This window comes from Ornithodoros turicata, chromosome 1 (genome assembly GCF_037126465.1).
Source record: "Ornithodoros turicata isolate Travis chromosome 1, ASM3712646v1, whole genome shotgun sequence".
In the NCBI taxonomy this organism is placed as follows: Eukaryota; Metazoa; Arthropoda; class Arachnida; order Ixodida; family Argasidae; genus Ornithodoros; species Ornithodoros turicata.
In genome coordinates, this window is record NC_088201.1 from 96,758,713 (window position 1) to 96,773,655 (window position 14,943).

The 14,943-nt window shown below is 46.0% G+C and overlaps 3 long non-coding RNA genes across 3 annotated transcripts; 1 reads left to right on the forward strand and 2 right to left on the reverse strand.

Moving 5' to 3' along the window:
- Positions 1-1,575: 1,575 nt before the first annotated feature.
- Positions 1,576-2,410, forward strand: LOC135366832 (uncharacterized). Its single transcript, XR_010414292.1, has 4 exons — positions 1,576-1,667; positions 1,950-1,982; positions 2,248-2,304; positions 2,382-2,410. It is a non-coding gene; the product is annotated as an uncharacterized LOC135366832 (long non-coding RNA).
- Positions 2,411-3,176: 766 nt separating this feature from the next.
- LOC135366839 (uncharacterized) lies at positions 3,177-4,501 on the reverse strand. The gene is made up of 2 exons (XR_010414295.1): positions 4,152-4,501; positions 3,177-3,852 (listed from the first exon to the last, which is right to left on the reverse strand). It is a non-coding gene; the product is annotated as an uncharacterized LOC135366839 (long non-coding RNA).
- A 3,072-nt stretch (positions 4,502-7,573) lies between these two features.
- LOC135366843 (uncharacterized) lies at positions 7,574-8,913 on the reverse strand. Its single transcript, XR_010414297.1, has 3 exons — positions 8,837-8,913; positions 8,612-8,747; positions 7,574-8,035 (listed from the first exon to the last, which is right to left on the reverse strand). It is a non-coding gene; the product is annotated as an uncharacterized LOC135366843 (long non-coding RNA).
- Positions 8,914-14,943: the final 6,030 nt, after the last annotated feature.

Sequence of the window (14,943 nt, forward strand, 5' to 3'; positions counted from 1 at the left end):
CCTCGGGTCTGGGACACGTGTACTTTGATAACGATAAAGACGTGTTCGAGCAGCCGGTTCTGCCTTTGGGTAGTGATATTCGTGATATGGTGCTCATCGTTCCCTTCATCTGAGCGACCTTTACCTTCCAGGTTGCGAGGTCCGGTGACGGGGGATTGTGATAGAAATGTTTAAGTCGGTGGTGGGCTATAAGCGTGACATATACCGCAGCTAACCAACGGAAGCGATAGAATTGCTGATTACAGTCTGCATACGAGCAGTCAGTAGAGGGAAGGAATCCGGAAGACAAGGGGAGGACAGGAAAATATAACGATTTATACATTTATTTCAGAATACTGGTCCCAGAAGGGACCTGGGAAGGAGTAGGGAACGTACATTAATTATATAATATATACACATAATACACTCGTATAGTGGCGACAATTCGAAAGAAACCCGCAAAAGAGACGCAGCAAAGGGGTCCCAAGTTACCTTCGCGAACGTGACGATCGGTAACACGAGTGTTCTATATATCGGTAGTCTGACCTAAGCAGTAGCATAATGAAGTGTTCTTCTGAGATAGAAGAGGCTTTCTCTTGACTGTGATGCCTATTAAGCGCACGTGAAAATTCCATCTAAAATCGGACGGGACGGCGACCCCAAGATATTTGTACTAAGCTCCCTTGCAAGTATACTATGATGTTGGCAAAGCCTTTGTTCTACATATAACAGCATAGACACAGTTTTGTCGGTGTTCAAATTGATTTGCAATTTGTAACACCACTCGTTGATGTGTTCTAAAGTGCTTTGCAAAGGTGCGTAACATGAGGCGAGCAAGGTGAGCCATAAGCAAAGCACACAGGAAAAAAAAAAGAAAGAAAAGAGAGAGAGAGAGAGAGAACGATCGGCATATTGAGGACGCACGTTCAGACATACCTATGTTTTTCGGAATATATCGCGCGATATGTTATGCAGTCATCAGCGAATAAACATGCTTTACAATTAATGTTACTTAAAGGGACTGTCGCATCCGGAACCGTGGTTACGAATCCAATACCAACGTGTTCGGTACACTACCACCGAGCTATTTGCCAAATTTTCTCCTTCCAAAACGGACCGGGCGATGAGGAATCGAATTTAAAAGATCCGGTTTCGTTTTGATCCTCGAAAGCGCCAGCGCCAACAACATCGCGTGACGCAAGGTGGAATCTGGCTAATCCGCTAATCCGCTTAGGACGCTGTCGTCTGCCGCCAAGTCTGGGGCTGCTTTGTTTTTTTCCCGACACGTCGCCCGTATTCACATGTGACACTTTCTAGTAATGCGGATACTATCTCTACGCTTGCATCCTTCGCGTGAGATGTCGTTTCGAAACCGACGCAGCGTTCCTGACTCCAGGAAAACTTCCTTCGAAAACCTCGATGTTTGATTTCGCACGCCAAGGACACAGCTACAGCCAGACCCCAGACGAAGCGAAAGTTGGAAGCAGCTACATCACTAGCAGGTATCCAGATGAAGCAAGGAGTGTTCATGCTGTCCGTGTATGCTCCTCGCATTTCACCGATAATGTGTACCTGGATGCGAGAACATCGTGCAAGTGCAACTTGGATTGACACAAAAAAGGAACGAATTGAAACTTGACGCCGTTCCGACAGTGTTCCACGAACAAAGCGAGCCAGCAACTTCGACAGTAAGTCACAATGTCTATGTAGTTTCCCAATCGGATCTGTCACTCTTGCGCGTGAGTAACTTAGCAGCAAAAGACTAAATCGGTACAACGTAAGGTATCCCCTAACCTATGATTAATAACTAGATAAATAAAATACAATAAACAAGTAAAAGAACATGTCATTCATGTGAACGTGTTGGCTTTTCTCGTTGTCGGACGCGTTATCATGAAACTTTGCCTGTTACTGAACCTGTGACTTTTGTGGAATGTGTTAGACATGATTGGTTTTCATGTGTATTACAGCTGCAGGCAGCTCGACAGGGTCAAGCGCAAGTGGTACGTATATTACTTAAATACATATTATGTGTTTACAATTTTTGGACACAGAACAATTCGCAAACTATGAACCCCGAAGGAAGAACTGACGCTGTTTGTGTGCTGGTGTTAGAAACAGTACCTCTGACCGTAACATAAGCGCCATAAACCACTTCCCAGTTTCCTTTTATCTCTCTGTTTGTGAACTGTTTGTGTGCTGTAGGGCGACGGTTTTTGTGGTTGTCGTAGCCAACTTGAGATGCACTTTTGACGTTCTGTGTTATAGAAGGACCAGGTGCTGCTGATCCAAGTCCCATCCATCCATGAAACGGCATCAAACAATGTACGTGTGTGCACGGCAATTTTGCTGAGAGACCTGGTTTTTACACTAATTCCTTTACGACGCCTCTGACAAATTAGGATCTTCCAGAACAGTGCTTTCTTCGTCCAAGTTCAGAAGTAAAGAGAATGACTTTATGGCTTCTACTGACATCTCACAGCTACATGCCAAGACAAAATAACTTGAAAACAGGAAATGAAAAGAAAAAAAAAAGGTCCGTTGCAGGTCCACCCAAATCTTTGTGCAGAGGCTGACAAAAACAACGTTATTGTGAGATGATGAATGATGCTGATGCGGCATTGAGATTAAGCCCTTGTTTCCTTTTTTGCAATGCTATACATTACTGCTGGTTAAATGTAAAATGATGCACCTACCTCCAGACATTAAATGGGCTACCAGAGATGTAGTGTCAATTCAACAGAAAAGCTGCATGTTCTACGAGGCACTGTCACATAAGCATTGGCCAAATTTGCTATCCTGTGAGCTTTGATAGGATATGCCGTAGATAGTAAAGGCCTCTTACCATAAAAGGGAGGTGCATTATTCGAGTAGTGGGGTCTGAGGTACTCTGAGGTCACTTGGTTGTGCCCAGAGATCGATCCAGATCCCCCCCCCCCCCCAACACCCCGAGTTTTTTTCCTGTGTACCACTGTTATAATGAAACCGTCCAATTTACTGTCCAACCGTCCCGTTTTCATTGCAATTGAAGTACTTACGAAACTGTTTATTTTATTTTTGTGACTCCCCGCTTCAGATACCAAGGGACATTGCCAGTGTGGTGCATGCTGATAACTGTCTGTGCATAGCAAATAATAAATATCTGTGCGTGAAGAGTTGGATGTGGACTTGTGCGATGGCTCTTGAATGGACAACACTCAGTCAACACAAAGATTTATTCACATTTGCGTAACTTATTGCCTGTCATTATAATAATAATTATTATAATACATAGACAAGAGGTAATGCTCTGCCAAGGATCTCTGAAGTTACAGTCTTGAAAGCTGTTTTCAAAACAGTGGTGCTAAAAAAATTGGATCAATGGCAGGAATCAAAATTTGATTTGCTGTATCAAGGCAGAACAATCTTCCGTGGGAATGACAAATTGTGGACATTCCCAGACAGATGTATCACTTACAATGATAATGAGGTGTAAGTGTACCATTAGTGAGTTATGAAACGTTACCTGAAATTATTTGACGTGTTATATCCCTCACATGCTATAATACTGCCAATGATAACGAGTATTACACTACCATTAAAAGTATAACTGTCACTTATTGCTCCTGCCTATTCCCCTGCACTTCTCGGGATTACTGTGGTAACACAGATTCTGTTTCACACTTCTCAATTGGAAACTACGCAAGTCTATTATGGTGTAGGTGTGAACAGGAAATGAGGCACACAAAAGATGATAGTCCTGATAGGACCGGGATGGAAAAACGTTGGCGAATCATGCGGACGACACACCCAGGTATCTGTCGTCTCTTTCTCGGTCCAAGGAATCTCCAAACTCAGCTTGTAAACACACAATAAGCAGTGAAAATGACGTAGCTGTAAAAAGAAAGGACACTTTCCTAAACACGTAGCACAGTAATTTCCGATAATCATTCTAATTCTAACCCGGCCCTTGAGTTGCACAGTTGGTTAGAGCCTTCGTAACTTTCATGGGGCATTCGTCGTGTGTGCAAACGTCCACGACAACTACGAAAATAAGGATTGCTCAACGTGCCTATCTGGTACGGGTACAGTAGGCGAAGACTGTGATCCTCGCTGCAATACTGCGGTGGATACACCACCAGAAGTTCTGGCCGAAGACAGAGAGCTGAGAACAAAGTGTGATGCGTGCTTACACTGTACTTCGCCATCATTACACAACTCTGCCACTTCACCAGCACTGCAGCATATAGGTACTCATCCGGTTCCTGGGGAGCACAGACGCCGCACAAACACTTGGATTGTTTCCTGCGTCGTAGTGAATGTCACGGAATTAAGTGTTGAGCACTCCGATCATGAACGTACCTAAAGCAGTGGTCCTGAGGCTCGTTCTGTTGCGCTAACGCAGCTACGGCACGTACATCACCAGTTACTTGCAGAAGAAGCGGATCCGTCGAATATGGGCCGTCATTAAACATGTATATTCGTCACGGGATCTACTACTAAAGGCATTTGAACAGCACGATGCACCACTTCCGCGTTCCGAGTCCGCCCTCCGTATGTGCCTTCGCCTTCGTCTCCCTGACCGAGCTGCAAGCCGCGGGGACTCCTCTGGCTCGCCGCGTTCTTATTGGTCAGATTCCATGTGACGTTGCTAAAGATTCTCAGCAGGGAGTTCCGCTTGACGCCCGCTTCCGTCGTCTGCTGTAGCGCCGCTTACACACGAATTATGCGAAAAGTATTCCGTTGATCGGGATGGGACTTTCGGAGTCATGGTCAGTGAAGGATGGGGAATCTCATTTCACTGTGGTTTCGGAATCGATCTGTGGTCGATGCGACTGTCCCTTTAACATATCGTGCATATAGACAAGAAACAGCAAATGTCTCAAGACTGACTCCTCTCGTATACCCCAGGTGTAGGGGGTTCGATCAGACAGGGAATCAGTCCCGAAGCCAATCCATGATTTTGGTATTAGGTGTCAGCTTTCTATAGGGTACGTACACGGTCAAATGCCTTGGAGAAATGAAGAACCAATATTTCAATTTGTAGGTTATTATATAAAGCAAATGCAAAGTCGTGGATGAAATCAAACAGGGTCATGACAGCGGAGTAGCCCCCACGAAAGATATGCTGCAAGGAATGTTGTTACTTGATCATGATGTTAATATGTTTGGAAAAGATGTGCTTTAGCAATTCACAAAAGCTTGAAAGAAGAGAAAATTCGAAACCAAAGTCGGGACCCCTGCCTTACGTATCGGTTTTATACGAGCGCATTTCCATTCGTTCGGGACAGTCCCTTCGTCCAGCGATATCTGGAAAATAATTTTGAGGAATTGCGCAGCTTACTCGGCGTACCTTCTAAGAAAATCATTCGGAATATTGTGTTGCCCAGAAGACCACAATATCGCGTCCTGGAGTAATCAGTCCCGAGACTTTTTGGACTAGCATATCCATTTTTTTCCTTCGCCAATGTACCCGCAGAAGACTTCTTCATATTTACTTCGCACAGTGGCATAATAAGAAATAGAGATACAAGTGCTGCTTTAAAGTAATGTCATACTAATAATAATTCGGGAGTTGCGACAACGGTGATAGATCTATTAGGAGTTTGCCACATCTTCTATATAATCTGTTCTCTGCTGTGCGTCATTTTGTTCCTCTTGTGCTCGATACTTTGAGTAGTCATATGCCAAATTTGCTGGGAGTACGCAACAAGGACGTAGCTATAATATTTCTTTTTAGTCTCACTTAATTTCCTCATTTCCTCCTTCAGTGCCTTCGTCAAACCTGAAACCAGGGTTAGTTTCCATCGCCGTCTAATTTTGTTTATGCGACGTTTAAGATGCTAAGCTTCGCGTGTGAGCCATGGGGCGCGTTCTTGGCCATCTCATCGCAGCGCAGCCGTCAGCGCTGTTCGTCACCGTCACCGCGACGCTGAGAAAATGACGATATGCACCGAGTAGCCAAGAACGCCCTTCAAACACGTCATCGTCTGCTGCGCTTCCGCTCTCCATATCCGGGACGCTTTCGTGACGCTACTCTCGCTACCCGACGCCTGTTTTTAGCTAGAAAAATTAGAAACACTTATCGATATGATGGTTGTTTCTGCCTGAATTGGATGTCATTTCTTCTGTTGTCAAATGTAGCTGCATTTTACCCACCGATAAAGAGCTGGCACCGTAATTTGGTAACAATAAATCCGCAACTTCACCTCAGCCAATGAGAACTTTCCAAGAATCGTCTGCCATCTCTGTGAAGCCGTTCTCGCCGGATACCCTTTGTTGAAACAAAAACATGCTAGTTCTTTTACACCCTGGTAAATTTACTAATTACATGCGACAGTAAGTATCCAGCCGTGGTATATCGGCTGCTACACCGGCTAAATACGAGAAAAATGTGTTATCAACGTACTTGCAGCTGAAGCGAAATGGTGATATCCGAAGTGCGAAGCGCAGAAAATGCAGCTCCTACCCTATATGGAAGAATTCCCGGACTTGTGAAATAACTGAGAGGGACATACTATTCACGCACCCCACACAAAAGGTATGTGTACTGCTGTGATCGAATAGTATGTGGACAAGGACTAGAGGCACTTGTACTTGGTACCAACTCAGTGCTCATTGTACATTTTTATTTGTATTTAAATAGAGGAACTGAACAAGAATCTACAATGTCGACACGCACATGTGATGCTATACATGTGCTACCCATTTACAACAGATTTACATAAACCATGTCAAATTATGTAACACAGTGCTGTTTTGCAGACCTATCCTCGGCCCACACAGGACATCCTAGGTGAAGATCTCCCTGAAACCACGGTGCAGAGAAAGCGACATATGAAGACCAAGACGAAATTGATAAAATATAGGTTCCAGGAATCTGCTGGGCCAACGCATCAGTGACAAATGTTACTAGACCGCAAACCCCTGCACAAGGATCCTCAGGTGCTGAAACCACAAGAATGTCGCCCCAGCTGCAGGACGGTGCCAGTCCTTGTTGTGGACCAAATCGTTTGCATGCTCATCAATGAGGTGGCACAGCTTTGAGAAGTAAACATATTTATCAATACCATTCTGCTTTTGCTATTTCACTAGACCTTTTAACATAGACCTTTTCCTGGGTCCTGGCTTGTTGTGCACAGTTACTCACACCCTGATCTGTCCAATGACATAATACATTAATTTAATGTAAATAGAGAAATAAGCATGCAATGTATAGAGCTGTGAACTGAAGTCAAAACTGAGTAGTTTGGTATGCAAGGCTATCCAACTCGAACTGAGATGAGGTGCTACCGTGGCTGACATGATGCAACAAAATTCACAATGCATACTGATAGCTAAAGTGTACAACTGCAAAGTTAAACATGGACCCAACGCAACAAAGTAATGGCATAACATATTGACATACATAACAGTAGGTGCAAAAACAAAACACAAGGTGGCGCGACAACCATGAACACAGTTGAACGGCATGTTAGCGAAACAAACAGAAGGCTTTCTAACTTTTTGTGACAACCATAGTTGCGAAAATCAAACGAAAATGGAGAGGCTGTAAAGTGTGAAAAAAGACTTACTGCTCTCAAAGCACACACTAACAATTACAGGTAATGCACAAACGACAAAGCAGTTGTGATGATGTATATACATTTCTTGACAGGCTGCTAGAAGTACCTGTTGACAATTCTCTCACGTACGCGCATTGCCTGTGATATGAAGGAGTCATTTCGACTGATGGGTTCACCCTCCTCGCTGGGTTCGTCCTCAGTCACTGTAACTGTGGCACTGTCATGTTCTGTAGCTGCCGGTTCAGGCTCCTCTGCAGGCTCAGGCAAATTGTATGAAATGCACATATTGTGTAGCACAGCACAAGCAGTGATGATATTGCAGGCTCTGTCTGGTGCAAAGTGAAGGGTGCGGTACCTTTGCAGGCACCGGAATCGCATTTTCAGCACTCCGAAGCATTGCTCGATTCGAACCCTAGTCCTGCTGTGAGCTGCATTATATGCCACTTCTTTGTCTGATGCCGGAGCCCGGAATGGAGTCATCAACCATGGCTCAAGTGGGTAGCCAAGATCTCCTTTGAAGAAAATGATATGTTACATATGTGTGTATGTATGTATGTATATATATAGTACGAAAAGTCAAAAGGGGTCAAAGAGCTTACACGAAAACACAGAGGAATTTATTAACACTGATAGAGATTGGGGTCAATGTTTACCGCTGCCTTCGATCAGTCCTCCTGGACTGTGGCACTGTCTGCCAACACCTCACCCACATCGGTGTTACTAAACTCCCCTTTGTGCTTTTCTGTAAGCTCTTTGTCATCCTCTGACTTTTCCTGCTACATATAGTACATGTATAGGATTATTAAACATGTATAGTGTTCGTGTATCTATTTAACTTGTTACACTATTCAAATATTCCATAACTAGCCTTTGTACCTTGTCTTATCTGACACGTACATTAATGCTAACATTCATTGTAACATCCATCATTGTGTAAAAATAGTAATGCTCAAACTTTCCAGCTATGTCTTTCTAAATGGCGTATATTTCTTTACTGTCTCTACCACTATCCTTTCTTTTAGCAATAAATGTCCCATATTTGTGTACATAGATTGTGAGTTTATTTGGCCCACAAACATGTAACTTACCCAGCAGCCACTCCCCATCGTCGAACAGGACTGAAGCCCTCTGCCGTATCCTGCACATTGACCAGACAGCAGCGTCGTGACAGCTCCCCGGATAGCGTGCATTTAGGTGGAGGATTCTGCGATTAGCATCGCAAATCTGTGCATGAACAGTAACGTTGATATTTTTTTCCATAGCAACATTTCTACCAATCATCTATTCTAAAAAGCATGATTCCCATCACGTACCCCCAGCACGTTCAGTGCATGGTACCCCTTGTGGCTGTAATAATTGCCATGAGTGAAACGTGGATCCTTGGTGCTGGGTGCTATGATTGCGACCGCTGTGCCATCGACTGCACCTGCGTGAATAGGGACCCCATAGGTCGTAATAACATTCACCTGAGCCCTGAGCGTTCTTTTACAACATACCAAGGCATCCAGGCAGGCCTGCAACGTCGTAGAACCCACGTTTCACGGCCAGCTTCTCCTCCGGTGTTTGTGGGAAGCGCAGGTACTTGGGTGCGAGATGTTTTATCACAGCCAGGCTGACGGCGTGTAGAGACTCCGAGACAGGGCCCTTGGTCGTGGTGAAATATTCTTCATGAGCTATATTACCAAGAAAGGCCCCGGTCCCGTAGAAACGCAGTGCCATGAGCACCCTTTGTTCGACGGTAAGCGTAGTGGATCGCCACTGCTGCGCTGCAAGTGTTGCGATTGTGAGTACAGATACTATCCACAGTGAAGTTATCCCACCATACTTTACTATATGTTACTCTTACTCTACTCGCTCTAGCGATATTTAACATGTTGAAGATCGCGTAGAGGCAATACAATGACAGCACCTCGCCATGAATAAACGAAAAGCAATACATACGTCGTTTCAAGTCTTCCCTGACGGCATCGCAGACTTCTCGAACTGCTTCTTTAGAAAGCCGGAAGTGCCTGATGAACGCATCGTCTGACATGACAGTGAATGCGTCACTGTTAGAACGAAATACGCGTGTTATTTCGTCCTCACGCACGCCAACATCCTCGAAAAATGCGTAGAGCTCCGCCATGTTTTCTTCGCAGACGACGCTCACTGAGGACGAACGACGCAAAGATTTCCGTCGCCTGTCACCCTCGCCCAAATGACGGTTACCGAGATGCGCAGCTGCGGTGGAGGATGGCCAAGACATAGCCTCCTATATACTTCAATGCCTGCCCAGTTGAGGCGGAACGGCCGTTCAGCGCACTATGCGGCGGCGGCGCCACATGCCTGGGGTTGTGATGATCATATCGCTGCGCTTGCTGGCGCATGATGTTTCGGTTTCGTGTCGAATGTGTCGAGCGTCGTCTGCCACCGCGCATACGCCGAGATATCTCGACGCGCCCCAGGTCACTAAAACCGCGTGGAAAGGTTCTCGTTACCTGTACCTGGAGTCTCTTTTTGCAGTTAGCAAGGGCGCATCGTTTAAGTGCGTTTCTTGGGTGGAAGAATTGTGGTTTTTCGCTATAACTTTTGATTGGTGAGGTGCACTCCATGTTCGGAACATATACTACAGCCAGTGGCGTATCTAGGGTGTGGCAGGTGTGGACAGGTGCCATGGGCGCCAGGTGAACAGGGGCGCCAATATGTGGTCGGGTGTGTATGTGCCAGGTCGGGCACTCAACCTGGCACATTCATAAATGATCTAAAGCAACCACCATTAGGGAGGTTGTAGTGTGCAACCTAGTGCGGACCACACGGAAACGCATCCCCAAGGACATCATGTTACCCTAGTAAAAATTCCAGCTGGAAATGCAGTGGCAATTCCAGCTGGATTATTGGACTGGTTCCAGCCTGGAATATGAGTCGATCTAGCCTGGAAACGGGTTTGTACCAGGCTAGAAACAGGCTGCATCCAGCCGGAGAAAGACTGGTCTAGAACTGGTTCCACAGTGGACGCAGGCTGGAACAAGGCTGGATATGCAGCGTGTCTCCAGTCGGATTATCGGGTCCCGATGTAGGAGTGCTTCCACTTCAGCCTATACCTTCTGCTGGAACTTATGTTCCAAGGCAGGAGGTTCCGCTCAAGTAGAAGCAACTTATACAAGATAAATTGCTGCACAAAGCAGAAACTAGAAACACACTATAATAAATGAATAAAGTGACAATCAGCAATAAATTCAAATATTTATTTTAACAACAATAACTAACACCCCATGACAGGTATGATAATAGATATACTACAAATAGCGTACATGCGGCAACAGTGGCAAAACTATGAGACGATAATGTGACAGTTTGATGCAAAGTTTGATACATGCATGTGCGAAATCACAAAGGTCACTTCTCAGTCGCTCGTTTTCATTTAACTGTCCGACAAAGTCCGTCCCGTGCAAGCGGGACAACGACACATCATGAAGGCAGTTCAGATAACTATAGATAAGTATCGGGTCACTACTGCACCTCTTGGTTCAGATTTAGGACATTGGGATCAACCGTACTACACACGCCGCTTACCCTTTGTCGTAATTGAGCTCGTGCACGGATTCAGGAACAAAATGCATAACAGAGCACACGACTACACAAATGCAAAGACGCTCACACTTTTATACGGTCGGCGAAGGTGAAATGCAGGAGGAAACACCTAAATTACCAAGACGTCAACACGACAACCGACGTTTCCCAGTTCAAAGCAGATTCTGAGTTGCTGCCGATGGCGGTTGGTCGCATTTCACGATGTGAGCATTATGGCTAAAGTTTCGGTTTGACAAACCGGGAAAGCTCACGTCTCGCAGCGTGAAGCCAATCAACAATAATTTTTTTGCAATCTGCTCATGTACATGGAGTTCTGTGCATAACCTTGCACACCTTTGGGTATTTATTTTGTTATTTTATTCATTTATTATTTTATTTATTTATTTTATTATATTTGGGCATAAATTATTTGCACACATTTGTGAAATTAATTTCGGCTTCCCCCCCCCCCCCGTATATAAGCCAACATTATCTTCACAGCGTTCACAGTGAACAATCTCGCACAATCCAGCGTAGTCGCTGGAATATCCCATTTCCTGCTCGGCTCCAGCAGGGAACCATCCTGGTTTCCGAGTGAAAGTTGGATGGTTTCAGAATGGAAATTCAAACAGCACTAGACCCAGCATGGAAACAGCCTTGTCCAGCCTAGCCCCAGCCTGGGATGGCTTTTCCAGGCTGGTTCCACAGTGGATCCAGGCTGTTTTTTTTTACTAGGGTAACCATGTTGCCATGGGCGCAGGTAGCTCTAGATACGCCACTGACTACAGCATCAATTTCTGTGGCACCTTCAGTGCAATGTGCGCACCATGGTTCGCACAGATGCCCTTTTCGGGTTCTCTTTTTCTTTTTTCTTCTTTTTTTTTTTACGACGGTGCTGTCCTGATTCATCACATGTCATCAATGGAATAAAATCGGAACTTACCGTAGTTAGACCTTGAGTGCCTTCCTCGAAATCGGCTTTGCAAAGAAGATCTTTGCCAGATCGCATTTGTCCGTGACAGTCATGGCATAATTTGTTAGGACTGGTCTGAAGAACTTCGTGCACAGCATGGTTAGTAAACGCCTGTGATGCTCGGAAGCAGGGCACTTAAGCTCGTCGCGTCCTGCGAGGACATCCACCGCGTTGTTAACAGCTTGCTGAAGTCACAGACATGGCCAGCCTGTTCTTGAAGACATTTTAGGGCTGCTGACACCGGTGTGGACAGAAGCTGGACAGCGCGTTTCACGTTCATTTTTTCCAAGTTTGTTGGAAATACGTGTTTCCGCGTCAAGAATCGAACGGGCTTGACCGTACTGTTCTGCTGCATTTTGTACAGGTTCTTCACGTGTACTGAGGAGATCTGCCCGTCCTTTCCAAGATCACGTGCTAAGAACTGTGACCGGACGTTCTTCAGGAGGTGGCACTGGTCGAATGCTAGGAAGAATTTTCTTGCCGGGTCATTTGGATGCTTGATGATGTGCGACAAGTTCCCACCGCAGAGTAAGCGCATAGCAAGGACACTGACCTTGTGGTTGTCCGTTACGATGCGAACGACCTCGAACCTGACCTTTTCCACCTCTTGTAAAACGTAGAGAATAATCTCATGAAGCTGAGAGCCGGTGCAGTTTCTTGTCAGGAAATATCCTACTGGAATTCTGAGAGGGCGCAAGAGTCCATTCAGAACGAAGCATAGGAGGGCATTGGCCAGAATCGGTCATTGGATTCGGTAGGCTCTTGATCAGGTCCCAGTTCTACCTCCCCAACAAATGTGTCACGATGCTTCAAGTACTGCAAACGCTCTTTGATTTTCATTTCGTCGACGACCAGGGAGCAAACTTTCGGTTGAGGTGCGCTTACTGCGTCAGACTCCGACTGCAGCCTTTTTTGAACCAAGGGTGTGAATCCCACTTGTCCGGCAGCCGTGCAAATTTTCCCCGTGTATCGCTGAAGCGTGCTCCGGCTCGGCAACTTTAAGAGGTCCTCGGATCTTAGATGTTCGTAAGCATGCGTGGACAGGCTCTTCAGCACAACGGCATGGCGCAAGGTCAGGTCGGACCATGATGGTGTATTCCGTTTGAAATTTTTGACCTGGTCCAACAGAAAGCTTGCCCGGACGTCTTTTGTCTCAGCGGCGGCTACCACATCTAGATATTGGGACACATTCCTTACCTCCTTCAAGTTCTTCAGTTCAGTTTTAACGCTATCAAGCGAAAGCTGCAGCTTCCTGATTCGGGAGTTTAAGTCTCTCTCTTTACGTGACCACCTGCGACGTTCGAGCACAGATGCGGACGTGCGGACTTTAATGTCGACTTGGACGGCTTGGTCCTTTAGCGTAGGTGTCACATTTACGCTTTGCGAGAAAACGTTCACGTCTGCACAGCCACTATTGAGACCGGAACCTTGCGACGATGGGGAGCTGAAAACTCGCCCCTCTTGCACAAACTGCACGCCATGGACAGTAGGTGGCGGCTGCAAAACGCAGAAAGTCTTTGGAATATTGGCATTAGTCTGTGCGGCTCCATCCTCGTCCCTTTTCTTCTTTGGAGCTGGAGGGCTGCAATACGTATCTTCAAACACCCTCGGAACCGCACCCCTTTTCAGCGGACGTGTCTTGCAACTTTCTTTGAAATCGGAAGGCGTGAAATGGAAGCTGCAGACCGATGAATATGTTTTTGGGCACCAGTCAGGCCGAGAGATGGCTTTCAGCCACTGTACTCGGAGTCGCTCCTCACTAGGTATCTCATGAAACGAGATGCCTGTTTGACTTTGTTCTTAGAGTCAGACTTGCACCGAGGCAAGCAACCTTATGACATGCCGATGTCTCACCTGTGCCAGGAGTGAAAGTGCACCACGGAAGTTTTCCTGACGCCGTCAGGGCGTCTCGGTATGCTGCCAGCGTCAGTACACGGTATGGCGATAACAGAAGGAAAATGCCCGGAACGAGATTTCCCAGACATCTGTCTTGTCAGACAGTCTCTGTCTCAGACACTCTCCGGCAACGATGTGAAGAGCCACAGAATCATCCACCAAGTCATCCCCTCCCCGTAAAAAAACTAAGATCAAAAGCAGAAAGGAGATAAGAAAGGAGCGAACCCGTGACCCTTCGAATCATGACAATCGATTGTCATCCGACGTACGATATGATTTCGGTAGGTGATTCAGCAGTGCAAAGGCGCAGGGGAATTCATCTCCGCGATCGAGACCACAGCTATGAGAGGCAGTGACGTATAGCCAGAAAAAAAAAAGTTTCGGGAGAGGATCTATGGGAAGCTCATATGGGAACTCCATGACTCAAAAGTCTGACCCTGGGCAGAGATGCAAACACACGACAAGGTCCACGACTGAGTCCCCTTGTCGTGTGTTTGTTTCTCTGCCGAGACTCAGGCTTTTCAGTCATGGAGTTCGTCCACCAGCTTGCCTGTGTTATGCCATTCTCTCCCTTATGTGGGAAAGGCGGATTTCCGTTCTTTGTCCTTCCCCAGATGCACTACGATTAGGTATGGTTTCGAGGGGGGAGGGCTAAAAAGCTCAAAGCCCCCCCCCCCCGGCTACGCCACTGACGAAACGTCAGGCATATCCTAAGTTGCTTCGCGTTGTGTCATGGAAGCATTTGTTGATGTGAAACATGCAGGCAGTGGACGTGCTTTCAGGGTACAGAGAACACACCAAGCCTTATCCGAAAGGTTACAAGTGCATACTCTAGTTACGCCTCTAGTGCCTTCCTGGCTTCTCCGCTTTGGCAGAGGCGAACCCGAATACGCATGCAATCATTACGGAAAACTTACTATTTCTTGCTCACAGAGGTGCACTTGATACCTCAAAATAAACGAAGAGCATACAAATATTCCAATTTATATGTATAGTGACAGG